The sequence below is a fragment of the Calonectris borealis genome, chromosome 3 (genome assembly GCF_964195595.1).
Source record: "Calonectris borealis chromosome 3, bCalBor7.hap1.2, whole genome shotgun sequence".
Classification (NCBI taxonomy): Eukaryota; Metazoa; Chordata; class Aves; order Procellariiformes; family Procellariidae; genus Calonectris; species Calonectris borealis.
The window spans coordinates 68,175,650-68,191,896 of record NC_134314.1 but is presented as its reverse complement, the minus strand read 5'-3'; the positions used below and the strand labels follow the sequence as shown (position 1 = coordinate 68,191,896).

The 16,247-nt window shown below is 42.6% G+C and overlaps 2 protein-coding genes across 10 annotated transcripts in view; one reads left to right on the top strand and one right to left on the bottom strand.

The window, feature by feature from the left end:
* The window catches only part of HIVEP2 (HIVEP zinc finger 2), a 144,492-nt gene that overhangs the window by 22,202 nt on the left and 106,043 nt on the right, over positions 1-16,247 (top strand). For 8 of the 9 annotated variants that reach the window (XM_075146009.1, XM_075146004.1, XM_075146005.1 and 5 more), the window contains exon 2: positions 14,532-14,637. The gene's annotated coding sequence lies outside the window, so the exon portion shown is untranslated. Of the gene's footprint in view, positions 1-12,321; positions 12,406-14,531; positions 14,638-16,247 lie in introns of all 9 variants that reach the window. The other variant, XM_075146007.1, reaches the window with a different exon arrangement.
* PEX3 (peroxisomal biogenesis factor 3) overlaps positions 1-16,247 on the bottom strand; it is a 261,856-nt gene that overhangs the window by 244,345 nt on the left and 1,264 nt on the right. The gene's annotated exons all lie outside the window — the stretch shown is intronic.

The following is a 16,247-nucleotide window of genomic DNA, read 5'->3' as shown; positions in this document are numbered from 1 at the left end:
GTTGTCTTGCTGAAACACAAACATTTTGTAGCCTCCCCAAAGCTATTGTGTGCGTGAAATCAGCCCTTAGGTAATACCGAACTTTGTATAACACATAACCTGAGCAGGTACATGGGCTTAGCTCCTTGTCACCGGAATGGATTTAGGGTGTTTGCCCGGTTCCTGCAGTTGTGCTTGTTGCAGTCCTGCTACCCCACAGCCTGTCCCTTGGGAACATGCTGCTGCTTCGGGAGAGACAGATCACGAGTCATGATGGCTCCGCTGTCTGTGGGGATGAGAAGCAAAAGCTTTTGTGCAGTTGTAGACAAGACTAGCCGTGGGAGTGGGTTGAAGGCACCAGTCTTACCAAGGTACTCACCGTAGTGGTGTTGCCATGGTAGGTTTCTTTGGAAGCACCAATACAACACACTTCTGTATTGTAGAGAACTTGTTTCACCGTCCAAAAATATGTGTGCTGTCTTTCTTTACCTCAGCTGACCCTGGCTTTGAATCTTCCCAAACTTTGAGGATGTTTGTAGCAAGACTTTCCTTTGTGAATGGAGTTTGTAAGTGTGGCATGAAAGATTTGGTTTATTTGCATGGAACATGCTTGCTTGAGCAGTTGCTTTCCACAGTGTAGCGCTTGTAGATTAAAATCCTTTCTGTTGTGGTTGTGCCAGTTCAATTCCTTCTGCAGCAAGTCAGTTTTGCTGGCGTACTGCAGTAAGGTGCCTGGTTGCATTAGTGAGAAAGGAAATTTTTCATTTCTGCTGATGTGTCATTCTTGTAGATTCAAAATAGTAATGACAATTTTTATAATCATTTTTTAAAGATACTGTGAAAACTAGAATAACACTTCCTGCTTGAACGTATATTTTATTTGACCTGTAAACTGCTTTTAATTCATGCATTTGCACTTGGAATTTGAATGCTTTGCATCGAAACTAGAAATGACAGTGTCATATGCATGGAATATACCTTTTATGGTGGCATATTTTACTGTCTGTGATGTGTGATCACACAAGCTCAACAGTACACAGCTGACTTGACGTATTTACTGTAATTCTCTACCTAAGGAAATACGGTCTAGTGACTCGCAGGCTAGGTGGGGACTTAACACCTACAGGTTCAATTCCTGGTTCTGCTACACACTTCATGAGTTTGGGGTGAGATTCACAAGACCTTACACTGATTTTCATGTGAATTATATTCATAAATATGAGTTAGGCACAAAAATACCATTGTTGTGCAGTATTCTCTTTGAGTCAGTTCCACTTCCTTATTTTACAGGGATGTCCTGTAGACAGATGCTGTATTCTGCTACCGATCCATAGGGAGCCAATAGGGGTTTTGTGCTAAAACTGACGGCAGGATTTGAACCTTAATTTTTTTTTTTTGTTTGTGTGTCTGTTTTTAGGTGACCATTCTCAGAGCAATCAATAGTCGCGCTATTTGCTATGAGCACGTCTGCTCACAGTATTTATGCTGTTAAAGATCATACAAGTCATCACAGAAGTCAGGCTACATGCTGCTCTGGAGTCCAGTTCTGTCTCCTTTACTTAAGAGCGAAAATAGCCCAACTAAGGTACAGTCAGCAGCTAAGGCATCAGAGAAGGGCAGCATGCATAGACCTGGATCCAAATGTTAAATGCTGTGTTTAGAAGAAGAAAGGGTAAATTTTCCTCTCAAACAAATTGGTAAAATTCAAGGTGAAAATTTGTAATGTAAGACATTGTATTGTGGTGAGTGTTAGAGTGAGTAGCAGCCTTGCAGCATGGAGATAAGAGCTACTTCTGCTGTTGAGCGGGTGCACGTGGGCAATGCGGAACATGCTGGTTTTACTCTGGCTTTGTGCAACTTTGTGAAATTTGCATTTTGAAGTACCTGGGCAATTCAAAGAGTAACTGCCTGAACAAAGTCTTGCTTAAGATAGCTATTGGGAACACTACAGAATGTTTTGGGGTCTATAGGGCGCACCAGCGCTTCCTAAACCAGCAGAGTGCCCACGGGGATGCTCTCAGCTTCGCCTGCGCTAAGCCTTTGGGAGGCGTGAATCAGCTCGGCGCCACGGACAGCCTGAAAGCTGCCCTCATTTATGCCAGGTGATGATCTGTCTCTCTGCGTCTGAAGAGAGCATAGTTGCTCTGGTTTTCTCCTGATTTGGGATGTTGTAACTGAGCTCTGTAAATGTTGGCGGTGGCGGTGGGAGTGTTCAGGAGACCTGCGGACGGGGCGGGTTTTACACAGTACACGTAACCTTTACCACGTCCACTCGTTAACAACGCGCACTTCTCACTAACGGACGTTTCTAAGAAAATGTTAATCATCACTGCTACACGTACAGAGCTCATGGTCTTTCACAACCATACTCCGGTGGCTGAGAACAGGCGATGCCAGGAGGCTGTGGTGCCCGGCTGCTCCCAGCTGCCCGGGTCGCGATGGTCAGGCTTGGACCTCGCCAGCGAGAGAAGGCAGACCACCAGCAGCCTTGTCTTCTCTATCCCACAGGTGTTTTTTTTCCCCTGTTCGCTAGTTCAAGACTTAAACAGGAAGAATTTAAGTAATTAAACTTACGCTCTTGATACCGCATGTCTTGTTTTCCCCTGCATGGTCAGTGATGCTTCTGGTGTACTCGGGAGGATGTCCTGCCTGTTCACAGTCCTTTTTGCTTGTCTTGTCCTCTGCCTGGCGACTTTTGTTGCTTGGATGCCTCCTACGTGCAGCCAGGCCCATCTTTGCCAGTTCAGCGACGCATTGCTTAGCAAATGAAGAAAATGATATGGCAAGTGGAAAACGTAGCACACAGACCCAGTGAAAAGAGAAGCCCATAAATACCTGCCAGATATATCTGGTGCTTACTTAGCAAAACCCCTAAGTGCAACCTTAATTTCGGGCAGATTCCAAAGCCGTAGTGAAATCACTGGGTCCTACACATGCTCCTGAAGTTAAGTATATGCTTATATACTTTGTGAATAGAAATGGCTTATTGAGCTGGAGCCAGCGTGGGGAATTTTGGGACTCCTGCTGTTCTGCTTACAGTATTTTGCAGAGAGCTTAAGGCTGTAGAATGACACCAACTGGATCCCAGAACAATCTGCTCCTGTTCCCGTGAACTCCAAATTATTTTCCTTCTCACATGCAAAGTTGTACCAAGAGCTGCATTTAAAAACCCATCTGTTGTCCATATTATATCAATAGGAAGAAAAATTTTAGACTTCTAAAACATTCTGGTTACGTGTTCCATCCTGCTGTCATCTGTCTTTCAACTACACGCCATTTCTGGTAGTTGCACTTACTTCTAGCCACTCAGATCTTTTCCCTCCCACCAACAGATGAAACTCCGAGTTGCCTAAACTGCAAAAGTGGAAGCAGCATGCTTACAAACTAGTAGTGGAAAGAAATGACTGCTTTCAAAATAAGATGCTTTTGATAGTATAAAATAAATAAACTGATATAACAGTTTTTTCTTATCGACTGTGGGAATAAGTAATAAATTACTTTAAAAGTTGTTTCTTCATATTTTTCATTACACAGATAGTGTATTTGAAGTATCATCAATGTCTGTATGTGTTTTAATATAATTTGCGACACAAATATATGATGTGTAATAAAATATAGCAATTTTTCATTGTTTTTTTTATTTTTTACAGCAAAATAAGATTATAATTCCAGTGCTGCTGATTATAATTCACCTGCTATAATTCACCCACTTTTCTGTGTTGCAGTGGCAGTAGCACAAACACATTTCTTGGCAGATGCACTGCTTTTCCACCGCGCAGCAGTGAAGTTCGGCTGTCTTGTTTATTTTAGTTTTGTTGTTACATTTTGGTAAAACAGCCAATTGTGACAGAAATAGACAGACAATATTGTATCGTTTCAGGTGTGCAAGGTTTTCTTTGCAACTATAATGAGTACTCAGGGGTGTGTGCACGTGTGTGCGTGTATTTACATCTGTTGCCGCTTCATTGCTTTTCTCCCACCGTTTTCCAAGCAGTAGGTTCTCACTGAGGTCTTCAGGATTTTTCAAATACTGCACTGTGTCCTCCCTGGAAAACTCCATGGGAGACACTCAGATGATGGGACCTTTGTAGCCTTTTCCCAGTGAGATACAGATCACAAACTGAAGCTGTCCATCTCATGATGGTTGGATAGCTAGGCCATAGACCTCTGTTCAGGAGAAATTCAGTGCTGGCACCTGTCTCTCTTCCTCGTCAATCTCCTGTAAGGATTCGTGCTCAGTATTAGAGCAGCGTCTGTGTTGGGAGGTGACCAGTCTTGTTCAGTGGTTCCCCAGTATGAAGAACACAAAAGCCTTCACCACGTGTGGTTAATTATCTGCTAAACAGCTCATCTTACCAGGACTTCTGTTTCCAGTAGCTAAAACCTAGACTCTTATTCCAGTCTCGCTTCAACGATTTAGTATTTCCAAGGATTCGGTTGAACGTTACCTCTCTTGAAGTCATGCCCTTGGAAAGGGAAGGTCCCTGATGGGGGAGCGTTTGGCGGGAGCCGTTCCATAACAGGTTAGTGTGTGGCCCAAGAGGATCCCATCGATGTCCGTTCACAGATTCCCGGTCTTACAGAGGTCACTTTCTGGGATTAGGTAATGGAGGTGAATCATTCAGAGGAAAGTCCTGATATGGAAGGTTTTTCCCCATATAGAAAGATTTTGAGGACAAGATTTGGACTGGGGGTAATCCCACATAGAGACTGACAGATTTCAGACTTCAGCAAGGGAATAGCTAGCTCCTGAATTTACATTCTTGGGTCAAAGGGCAACACTGGTTTCCTCTGTTTATCAGGACATTAAGTAAGAGTAGTTCAGTTTTAGACAAGCAGTTGGTAAGACCCCTGTTGCGATGCTGCTGGAATGTGGGAGGAAGGTCTCGGGATAAAGCATTGGTGGAAACAGGAGATGAAAAGGACTTAAGGCAAACCACTAAAAGGAAGATATAATTAATATAGCTGTGGAGTTCTGGTACGATAGTATGTTGTCCAGTATTTACCTGATACTTTTGAAGAAGCCTAGACGTGTCATGGACCTTTCTGTTACCGAATTTCAGCCTTGAACATTTGTGGGTAGAGAACTGTAAAGCAGCGAGCATTTTCATAACACTCTCTGGGTGATACATATTTCTATAAAATAAACTGTATGTGCTGTTTATTGATTTGTCACCTGAATGTAAAAGCTCTAAATTTAGTTTGGAAGTATGCACGGGTTACTGTTTTTAAATGTATAGTGAGTGCTGGATATAGGATGTGTAGGAAGCAAACTGATGTCTGCAGTAGTAGATTTTTGTGGCAATAATACGAGACTCAGAAGAGACTATCTGGGAGTGCCGGGCGTGGAGGCATTTGGAAGCAGGCAGGGGGCCGTGGGGAGGGCTGGGCAGCAAAACTCAACTCTAGAAACAGCTCTAGCAAGGATATCGCCCAGTCGGTGCTTTTATATGTCTTGACTTACAGTACTGACATTCAAATTCAGGTCAGAGATGGAAGAGTGGTGGGACAGAAGGTCAGCGAGGCATCGCTGTGAGGCAATGGTACATGTGTGTATTTGCGAACCTTCCCACTCCCCTAGTTTTCTGCTCCTTCAGTACTGCACCCACCAGATGCAATAGAAAACGCTTCCAGTTTTTCGGCGTGCAGCAGAAATCATGAACCTCAGCTTCCTGTAAGTGCCTGTCTTTTGGATGCAGTCCCTGGCTGTGTTTGGGCTGCTGTGTAAAAGGAGACAAAGGACTGGCCCTTGAGCTGACCGCCAGGTCGCACTGGCTCGGTCACATCTGCACTGCTAAGGCAGCCCTCCTGGCAGCAGACTTGTCTTGTGATCCAAAAGTGGTCCAAAAACACACAGAAGGCAGGCTTTTGAGCAGTGTGCTGCAGTGCTCAAACTTGCTTCCTTTCCCACTTCTATTTAGCCATATGGGTGCACCTGTAGTTGTGAACCTCAGCTTTCAGCACAGTTTTGCATCTCCGTACATCTATTTTGTCTGCGCTGTCTTACGAGTCAACGCGGAAGGTTTTTCCCTTAATGCGGATGCTGATTGTCTCTCTCTTGTCTCTTTGAGCACAAGTTGGAATCGGAAGGAGCTTGTGGCAACTGAGTAATTCTGAGATTGCTACCTTTTTGTTAAATGTCTTTAGAGAAATTATTAGGGGAAGACAGACAGACAGAGGCGTGACATTACACACAGTGTGTGATTGCAGGTTTTTTTTTACGTAGGAAAGAAGGCTACAAAAGAGATCTTGGGAGGCAGAATTTATTCCTTTGAGAGTGCTTCCCAGATAGGAAGCTATGTGAAAATGGTAAAAAATTGGAATTGTGTGATATAAGTGATTTTTTATTACGGTGACTATTATTTTCCCTGTGGTAATGTCTAAAGGCTTTTATGAAGATATAGGCTTCTTTGTCTTTACATCTTCAGACACACTGAATTTACAATGTGAGTATCTGATAGATGAAGATAAAGAAAGGAAAGAAATGTTGTCCCAGGGATCAAAGACAGAGACAGATTGTGAGATGCCCTCCATGGTCAGATATGAAATCTGTGGGAGCGAAGAGCTCAGTCTGTTTCTCACTCCCATACATCGCTTAGCAGCACAGAGGTTGATCTTGCAATACTGTGTGTGCCTTTAGCTCCATGTTAAACCTTCAGCAAACCTTTTTCCAGTGAAGCTTTTCACATATTTAAAGTTTATTACATGTATCTTTGTGTTGCGATTCAGACCTAAATTTGTTTTATTCTGAAGTTTAAAGGTCCCATCTGACCTAAAGCACATGGGTTTTGGGGAAGATTTATGGAATCATGTCAGATGCCGCTAATTTAAAAAAAAGTAACTGCCTTGCAAAAGTGAATTTTTTGTTTCTTTGTCTAGTAACATATTCAGAGCACTTGAAAGGAAGTTTTGGAATAAGGAGATTTCTACCCTGCGGGGGTAGTATCCTGTGCTTTCGTTAGGTCATGTCAGGCCATTGTTTTGCTTTTCTTATCATAAAGATCTTGTGTCTTTATTCGTGCTCAGCTGTGGACTCGAGTTTCCTGGAAGAGAGTGAAATAATTAAGAATTAATACTACAAAATCGTATGTTCTCTGTTTGTAGCTACATTTGTTTAGTTGAAGGCAGTTCTTATCTGTAGTTATGTATAGTAAGAGGTGGTGTAGATGCATACCAGTAATAAGTAGTATCTTGTATCTGTGGTTCTCAGTATAGCTGAAAAGAAATACGATTATTCTCTTTAGCTATGAGAAAACATAGACTGAGAGATTCAAGGTCACCCATCAAATGACTGGTAAAACTGGGGTCTCTTGTTCCCTGCTGGTTTTCACCCCTAACTGCCAGCTGATGTTCTCAGTGGCTTTGTCTCTGCTAGTGGATTACACAGCGGCGGGGTGTGGGAAAGGGCATGTTGAATTTATTAGTCTAGATGCAGCCGGTGGGAAGGATGGTTAGGTACGCAGGGTGGTTTATCAGAAGAAGTAGTCATTAAAGTAGGGTGATTAATGTGGTGCCAGAGAAGGGCATGCGGTGTGTTGTGCTTGCTCTTAAATCTGCGAACTGCTACACAAGGTCACACAGCCTAAATATGTCCTGGTGAGAGGAGTCGGGGGAGTAAGAAGGGCACTGCCAGCCTAAACTGAGAGCTTATATTGCTGTGCGATTGTGTCATGTGGTGGAGGAACACCTCCCTAATGACTTGCTAATGGGATGGCCAAACCCTCTCTGTCTTGCCTGGTAAGTCTGCCTTGGTTCTGGTGTGACAGAGCTGAGACAGTAATATAAGTGATGTGATTAATAGATTCCCTGGTCACAGCCTGGGATGCATGCGCCTGCTTTGCAAATAAGCAGAATTTCTAGCACTCACAGTGAGATGCCTTTCCCCAGAACTAATCTTATTGTTAAATAGAAGGAGGCATGAGAAGGTGGGGCTTGTTAAGTCTCATATGCATGGGACTCTTGCTTTGAAATGAGTTACTCCATTTCCTCCAAGTCTTCCTCGGGGAAACACTTAATTTGGATTTCCTATGCATTTTACCATTGATTCTTCAGTTGTCACTATCTGCCTCTAGATTATGGCCATAGCTTCTGTCCCTTCTGTCCAACCACTGCCACTCTGCTTGCAGGCTGCACCGTGACGCGTAGGTTGTATGCCACGTAAAGAAGGCAGAAGTCTTGGTAGATGCTGGGAGCAGAGCAGGGGTGCCATGGGTGACCCCATAAAACAGATGATAGGTGCGCAGCAGCCAGCAGATCTGGCAGCCCGCCAGGTTAGCACAGAAACTGCCTCCCGCACAGACCTTGTTCTTCCAACTAGGGACCAACATGCTGTCATACGAACAAAAATAAATAAATTGCACCTAGGGTATTGCATCTTTCCAGGAGACAGCCCTGACTGAGAGAACCTGGAGAAAAAACTCCTGGCAGAGGTTATACTGAGGCCTTTTCACATAAGTGGCAACATCAGAAAGAGATGAAGCTGCACAGCCGTATGAATAAATGTGCAGAATCCAAAACTCGCACTTCTGGCTCATCTATCACATACCATCCTTTTATAGTGCGAGAGGAAGTGTCCAGCTCCAGCTTTAAGCTGCCCTCAGCAGACGCGCCATTACCTCTGTCTCAGTGCACAGCCACAATCTCATCCTGAAAAATAAGATTTTACCTTCCACTTACCCTTCTGGAGACAGCTTGTCAGAACAACATGGTAGCGCAAACTTATCCTGCTTAATGTCAGCTAATTAAATTCATTTTTGAATATAGTACTAAGCCAATTTAATTCTGTCTTTCAGAGCCTGCAGAGACAATTGTGACTCTCAGACGGGTTTCTGTCTCTGATTAGTGATCAAATCTCTTTGTGCTTTTTTAGACTGACTCTCCGTCTGTCTTTTTCTGCGTGTCTCTCACCTGTACTTGTGATGTTAGGGAACGGGGTGTTTTTTCCCATGCTTTCATAGCCCCAGCATCTACTATCACATTTGACAACATACACTGTTTAATGTCTTTTGTTTCTGAAATGAAAGTTTCATTACTGCTAGTAGAATAGAAATAGAAATTATTGTGAAATACTCTTAGTGTTAGATTTTGATTTCAGAGGTTGTTTTTCAAAAGTGTTGATCTTTGGAGGGATGGGTATTCAAGTGACCTTCTAACTCTGAGCTCGTATACCAGCCTCCGGATGATCATCCACATCACAGTCCAAGTGCAGCAGCCTCCAGTAATGTTTACTGTCTGTCACTCTCAATATATTTTGTGATTACTAACATTCATGAAAATGAGCAGAATTAAAAAAAAAAATTAGTCAAAAAAAGAGAAAGGTCAAAGCAAGTCATAGTGTGGAAAAGAACAATGCACTTGATTAATTAAGTAGTGCTGGTGGAGTGTATCATGCCAGAGACAATCTGATGAGTATTTTTTGATTTTAAATGCCCCCTGTGCAGGTTATCAAAGAAAGTAAAAGAAAAAATATTGTTCGTCTGGAGATTTTAATGCATTATTTTCTCTACTGCTCTGGCATGTCCCTTCTTTTGTGCACCTTTGTGCCAGGGAGTGCCTCTGATCTGCTGTTTCTAAATCCTCTGATGCCGTCAGACGGCAGATCGGTGTGCATCACCGTGGAACCTCCGGCTGCAGTTTACTCCCTGTTTGCAGCTGCAACTTCTTTCTCTCATTCTCTTCCCGCTTCCCCTCCCACTTGTTGATGCGGCTTATTTGTGTTCGGACTTTACAAGCGCAGAACTGAATTGCTGTTATCAGCAACGTAATTCCTGGTTACTGAGAAATGACTGCTCTTGTTCCTTCCAGAGTATAGCTGGAGTGTATGGGGAGACATGCTTTGAGAAGAAGCTTCTATCGTCATTGTGCACCGTGCTTGTTCTGTACGGAGAAGAGGGCTTCAGTCTGCGTGGATGTCAGTCTGACATATTTTACAGGCAGTTGACTTATCCATCCATTTTTTGTGTTGCGTAGTAAAGTATACAAGTGCTGTCGTGTCTGTAACGTAGCTTCTGATGCCAGAAAGAACTAAATACCAGCTTTCTCAACCTTTATTGAAATAATGCTGAAGTTCTGATACAGAAAGACAGGTGCCAGGAAAGTAAGACTTGAGACTGTAATTTTTTTCTTAATTCCTTAAATTTATTGAGAGGAAAGGAGAGAAAAGTTTTTTCAGGTCATTAATTACAGTTTTTCTTTCATTTTAAAACATATTTTTCTGAAAGGTTATTCACGGGTATATCTTTTTGAAATTAGAAGCTATAGTTTTTTTAACATTCGTGATAAAATATGAGGAGTCTTTTAGGCTTAATACTTAGACCTGATTTTAGTAAACAATTCAATGCCTGTATCTAATCAGTCTAAGCATTCGGTTTAGATACTTCGTCCATTTTGTAAGTCCTTGTTCATTTTTCAAATGAGCAAATAGTATTATTGAAGGTGGAGGAAGAATTGCCAAAACCCTGTTAAGTCGTAGAGCACAGCAGTGGTTTTATAAGCACTTTCTAAATACCTGTGTTTGTAAGGCCTCTTCAGCTCTGTTGGTGTGAATATGCTCTGTGCATTAATATGAATATTTATAATGCAGAATACTGCATATTTGCTTCTTCATTGCTGTACTTTGTTGTAAGAAAGGAGTTCTTTGGGGTGAGAGAGTAACATATCTGTAGCTTAGTAAGTATAAATACAGTTTTAGAATTGTCTTAAGACCGATAGACTCAGTTTTGAGACGTGATGGCACACTTATGTGCAAGTAAGTTGGCAGCAAAAATTGCGTTTCAGCTTCCATTAATTTTTCTAACTGTGCCTAATGTTTCATTTCCTTAAAGCATTGCTTGTGAAAATGAAGGTCTTAACTGATGGCACTGGAGATTACCACTGTCTAGCGATAGAAAATAAACAGTTTGGAGAAGAACTGTGTGTATTTTCTTACAGTTCTCTCTTTCTGTAGAGACTATATTGATTTGTATGTTTAGTTCCCAATCTTTCTCCCACCAAGATTTTAAGTGCTGGGCCCCCAGTGTATTCCTGTCAACACTAGCTATTTCCATAATTGCCAGAACCACGTACTTAAATACATCCCATATAATTTCAATTTTCAGATTTTACAACGCTTCCATGCTTCTGCTTCACCTAGAAAGACTTTGCCTTTGCCTTAAAGAGGCTTTTCTAGGACTTGCAATGTCTAAGTGTATTTTTTGGACTTTGGTGTTTCTTTCTCACCAAAGGAAAGGCACTAGGAAGTCTCTACCAGAAAGATGTTTGTGGAAGGTCTTGAAAGTTGTCAGGTTTACGAGTAGTTTAGTCGACTCTTAGAGTCGACTCTAAGGAGCAACTGCTCCTTAGTCTCTCCTGCTCTGCCAGAAGTGGTTTGTTTTGAGCAGTTTTGGCTTTCTTCTACATGGTCTCCAAGATCCCTCCATCTCAACTGTGAGCAGAGAGGCAGTAAGCGCTGAGAATGGGGCATGACTTGTGGCCTTGAAAATCTGGACGGTGGCTTTGATGTGGCCAAAGAAGAGGATGAAGACTCAGTGAAGGAATCTGAGCAAAAGGGAATCAAATGGAGAATTACAAACTCATTTCCTACAGGACACTGAATAGCAGGAAGCCAACGGTAGCTGGTGACGGCTACCAACCTGAATTAGGTTTGAACTGATTCACCAGAGATGAAAGGTTGCATTTCACTTGGTTCCACGTGTTGTGATATATTTCTGTTCACGATGTAGCTACTTTGTGGTCACTCTTTTCAATTCATGTGGTGATTTAGGTCTTTTGTTTTACAGTATTCATTTTCCAAGAGTACCATTAACAGGCAGCAAGAAAACAGAAAGGAAAAATGTTTAAATAAATTATTCACCTGAAAAGTTTTGGTAGTTTTTTAAAAGGTAGATGATGTGATGCAAGGTAAATGATTAGGTGCAGTCATTAGGGACAGATTGATTAAGTGAGTCCAAATAAATCTGCAAGCAGAAAAAGAATGAGTTGCATGTCTTACTGTATTTTTCTGTTGAAGACAGCTGGCCACGTTTAGCAGCATCCTATTGTGGGGAGGATGCTACAAAAGATTTCTCTTTTCAAGCCTTCAGTGGGTTGAGAAAGAATTGCTTTTGTAGGTAAAACAGAGTTACGAGGAAGCAAAATTTCAGCAGTTCGATAGAATGGATCTATCTAACACTCAGAAAAATGTCTGTTTTAGGGAAACTCCTTTATGACATCAAGCCTGGATGGGAAGAGTTAGGGATGTATATTCCTTAAAAATTCTAACTGTACTTTGGAAGTTAAAGCTGTCCACCAACTCTCGATAATGCTTTCTTATTCTTTTGTACCTGCGTGTGTCTGGGAATGCAGATACCTGGTTATCTTGTGGCATGTCTGAAAACGAGGGGCTGGTGAGCCCTCTGCATGTGCTTTCTGGCAGAACTCCCCGGGCAGGTGAGTGGTTTTCACACGTTCGTGCTCTGCTTGTTAGGTCAAAAGTGCTGCGAGTTTTGCAGCGTTCCAGCCCTACGGCGAGCGGCCGCAGCCAGCCGGTTCGGCTCGCGCCGGGTCCCCAGCCCGTCCGGCGGCGCGGCCCTGCCAGCGCGCCTTTGCGTGGGCCTCCCTGTGTCAGCCAGCGCCCGCGCGTACGTACCGGTAGCCCCCAGCTGGGTTGACGTACGTCAGACCTCCACGGGTTTCCGGGCGAGCCATCTGCTGCTTGAGCAGTCAGGGGTGGCTGCGGGTGAGAGGGAAGGAGCCGCTGCTGGGGTTACAGGGTGGAGGCGAGGTGGTGCCTCAGCCTCAGCCAGCGTACTGCCACTGGGAAGCGTGGGAGCCCCCTCGGCCCCCGCGCAGAGCTAGGGGAGCCGGCTGCCTGCCGGGAGGGACGGGGCTCTCCCCGATGAAGGGGAACGCTGCTGAAATCCCGGCGATGGGGCTCGGCAGAGCATCGCGCCTTCCGCCAGCCGGGGCCGCCTCTGGGCGCGGTTAGCAGTCATTGCTCCGCCATCTTGCTCACTGCTGCTGGAGGCCATGCTGTGGCTCAGCAACTCACCTCGGTGTCTGGCATTTAAGTATGCGTATACTTAAATATGTGTCCTCTACTCTGTGCCGATTCTGTTTTTTTTCTCGTTTTGGACTACGGAGTGTGTTCTTCCTAATTTAATCTTTACAAAGTTTTACGCTTGTTATTGAAGACCAGATACAGGGTATAAGAGACACTGACATGCTTAGGTAGCAGCAAGTGAAGATGTACGTGGTGCTAGTGAACGGTGTGACGTTGTGGCTGGACAGTGAAGCCTAATAAAGGCAAGAGCCAAGCCACTTTGGAGGTACGAAGAGTCAAAGAAGCATTAGAGTAATTTAAAAAATGTAAACTGTGGCTAAAATCTAAAAACATCATTTCTTTAAAATTCTTTGTTATTTACCACACTCCCCTCCTAAAAACCTTTTACCCTAGGATGAGATGCAGCTTGTAGAGCAGGAGGAAGATCAGCTTCTGTCTGGGGAGGCTTAAATTAAAAAGACCCCAGCTTTATCTCTGATGTGACTTCTCTTCGCTGTGGGTGTGTCTGTACGTGTGTGTGTCTGGATATATTTCTGAGTATCCTGTCAGTCATATTACTCACATTTTTAAAATAAAGAGAACGCAATTAATCTGCCTTTTCTATCAATAACTGTATTTTATAGCTTTATCCACATACTCACGCATTGCAGGATGAGTCAATACAATTAACAAGCAAGAGTTTCTTGTTTCAAACACTTATTTATGGGCATACACAGTCCAAGCGAGTTTTCTTTATTTAATGCCGTAGACTTTTAGGTTGCCTGAACCTATGTTCATTTCAATCAGTTGTGATTTTACCATTAGTTTTAGTAAGAAAAAACTTTTTCAGCCTTAAATTGGAAAGTTTGTTTGCTGCCATGTGTCTTGTCATTGGAGACAACGCTGCTAGTACAAGCTCATTTTCGATATCTGCATTTGTTACCTACAGTATATATCAAAATATTTAAAAACAGACTCACCTATCAAGTGATTTGAAATGATCGAATGATTATACACAAGGTGATTGTAATCACCAACAGGAAAGAAATACTTTCTTAAGACCTCTTGATCTCAAGGGAATAGTTCACGAGGGAGCTCCAATATTGTATCTTCTTCTAAACCAGTGATTTTCAATGTTAAAAAAAAAAGAAAAAAAGAAAGGTAGAGCCAAACTGACAATGCACTGGTGAAAGGAATTACGTGCTTGTCAAGGACCCGACAAATGGGAAATCTGAAATTCTGTATCTGTCCTCCAGACCCTTACAGCTTCTGCATTAACGTTGAAAATTAGTTTTCATTGCTTTGATAGCATGCCTGAAGTCTGGTCAGGAGCAGTGGGCCAAAACCGTTTGGCTACAGCAGGAAACTTTTACTTGCCATTGCGAACAGCAGAATGTTTTCTGTAAGCCTGGGAAGAGCACAGACCCTGTTAATGCAGAGGAGGAATATGTGAAAATGCAAAAATCTATTAGCAGAGCTGGATGTAAACCTCTGAATATGATGACCTTACTATCTGGATTTGTTATGTTTTCAGGTGGGACCCTCTTCTGATATGTGATCTACAGCGAGCTACTTTGAATCGTACGATGACAATGTTATCACTGCCACATCTCTGGGAACCAGTTATCCACAAGTATACGGTATGTGAACATCTGCATCTTACATTAACCATTGCTCATTGGAACAACGTGGTAACAATAACGCAAAGGTGCTAAAAGTCATTGAAGTAAATGTTAAGCCACATGTTCAATCAATTACACCGAGCCGTTCCAGCAGATGTTTATCTGCTAGGCCTGGTCTGTATGCAGAATAGTGAACAGTTTTAACTTGAAAATGTATTTATTTGCAGATATTGGTAGAAACATTCTACCAGTGTTTCCTTTGGATGAAGTTATAGTGGTACAGTGACGATACATAGATATACAGACTATTATTCTCTTCCTCAAGCAGGAGGGGGTGGTAGCAGTAGTGTGAAGGGTTCTGTACTTTAACTGTATTGCTGCACTTAAAGCAGTACTATTTTTGCATTTAGGAAAGGTCTTTAATTGCTTTTCTCTTTCATTCCATTTTCAATTTCTGGTCAATCTAAATTAGATTAATTTCACACACCAGTGAATCCCTAAAGAAGTGTAAATTAACTCCATTTTACCAAACTCAGCCAGATGGTGGCAGTTATTCCCTTGATGTTTAGCTTTACATCACCCACCATCTTTGACCAAGATTTCAATAGGAATTAAAATCCATATATTGAGCCTTTTTTCCTCACCCTGTATAAGGAATTGGAGACCGAGACCCACATCTAGTAAAGGGAGGCTATTTAATTTATGGCCTACGAGGCCAAAAATGTAAGGTCACTGATAGTTGGCATGTATTTCTTCTCTACTGTTCTGGCTTGAAATTGTTAACACACACTCAGGTCCTGTAAAACCATGAGGAAACTGGTTTTATGAGAGTGGTTACATCATTGTTTTATGTTCTGAAGCAGCTCATAGCACACCACATAACTGTTAGCATGGAGCATCTTCCTCTGATTTATGGCCCCGATGCATCTCCCTCTGAAGCTGGTGGAAAAACATTTCTTCATGCTGATGGGAGTTGAATTGCACTGCACCTAACACCTGAGACCTTTGTTTAAGTAATGTTTTCTGCATGGAATTTTTTTTACTGATTAGCCACTTTTTAGAGATTAAATATTAAAGATATAAGCATAAGACAGAATTACAAGGAAGTGGATTACCAAAATAACCTAAAAGAGGACTCAGTTATTGAAAATGCTTGTCTAGCTTCAGAAGTCATAAAGCGGTGAGCAGACATGACTGTTTGCTCTAAAAGTATATATCTGGGTTTAACGCGCTGTATTTTTATATATAATTTTGAAGACAATGTTTGTCAGAAATGTGAATGATTTGCTGCTACATCAGTGATGTGAGAAAGGGAAAGCAAGCTAAAAGTCTTACAGGGAGTGGGGAGAGAAAGGTCATGCTTCATCGATCAATTTAGAGTGTTTTGGGAGAGCAGTTCACAGCTCGGGTAACTTGTGTGCTGAATGGTGAAGAGATTTCCAAATCCGGCTGGACTCTGAGTCCGTTCGAAGGGAAGCTCCTGGAGGCGACATCTCCCACTGAAGTGAGAGAGCGTTGACCCTGCTTGCGCTGGCAGGGCTTCTAGCACGCCTGTGTAGCCACCCTCAGTGATCCCTGCTGGCCAAATACCATTAACACCACCCTATGCAGGCTTTTTCTACGCATTT